The following is a 1223-nucleotide window of genomic DNA, read 5'->3' on the forward strand; positions in this document are numbered from 1 at the left end:
GAAAGAAAAAAACATCACCATCACACTCGTCCATTTTTCCTTGTAGACGCTCAAGGGCACCTGTGATGCAGTTCCCCCCTTTTTTTCCTACTGTGGGCGATCAATTATGACATCACTGCGTGGGCGTAATCAAGGCAATGACAGATCAAGAGCAAAGTGTTTGAAAGAAATGTGGTAGGGGTGGGGGGTGGGGGTTTACACCATTCAGTTATTATCCATGACCTCACTATGCAAGTCTTTTGAAAGTCTTTTAAGTGTGTGTGTGTGTGTGTATGTGTGTGCACACTTCGTGTTCTCATGTCTTCCAACGATCCCTAATCCCTGGTGCATTCGATCCGTCCGTGCCTGCATTGTTGTGCGCTCGCGTCGAATATACACAGTTCGATGGTAAGATAAACAGAAGCGATGAGCAAAGCCTCCACCTGGACCAATGAGGCATGCATCTCCAGACCGCAGGCGATGAACTGAGTGACAAACTGGCTAATTCAACTCTCTCTTCCACTGATTTGCACGCCCCATCCACCCCATCAGACACCTACCCCCATCCGTCCATCGACCCAGTCCCATTAGCCAGGCCCAGACACTGACGTCCCAGGCCTTACATTTACATTACACTCGGTTGGCAAAGATTTGTATCCAAAGCAACTTACAGTAGTACACGGCATGTTCCCAAGGTATCAAACATATGTATTTGGTGTTGTTAGCAACTTGTTGAGCCTCAGGAGCAAGAGAAGAATTAAACAATGTCGGCTAGCCTTAGAACTGTTTGACACTCAATGTCATGCATTGATGGACCATATTTCCTTCCAGATTATGGATGATCAAAAGACAGGGCCGTGGTGTGTGGGCATGATGACAGAACTGTTTCAGGGCCATGGACACAAATTAATAATGGCAAGATTTGAATGTTTTTAAAGTATATTTTTGGGGCTTTTGTCTTTATTTAGATTAGACAGTGAAGGTTGACAGGAAGTGAGTGGGTCTGGGATTTTCATCCCATACACATTTTGTCTAATTCACCAAATAGCTCCTCATGGCTCCTCCTCGTGGTCTTCAATAATTACTTTTAAACAAAACTGATGTTTGTACACAGTCCACATTACAGTCATTATTGAGTAGAGGGATGTAGCCTACTTTGATTGGCTATTAAGCTCAAATATGGGGCAGTGGTAGCATAGAGGCAACAGGGCACTTAACTCTGAATTGCTCTGGGGATACTAGTC

The sequence above is a fragment of the Alosa sapidissima genome, chromosome 4, assembly GCF_018492685.1.
Source record: "Alosa sapidissima isolate fAloSap1 chromosome 4, fAloSap1.pri, whole genome shotgun sequence".
Lineage (NCBI taxonomy): Eukaryota > Metazoa > Chordata > Actinopteri > Clupeiformes > Clupeidae > Alosa > Alosa sapidissima.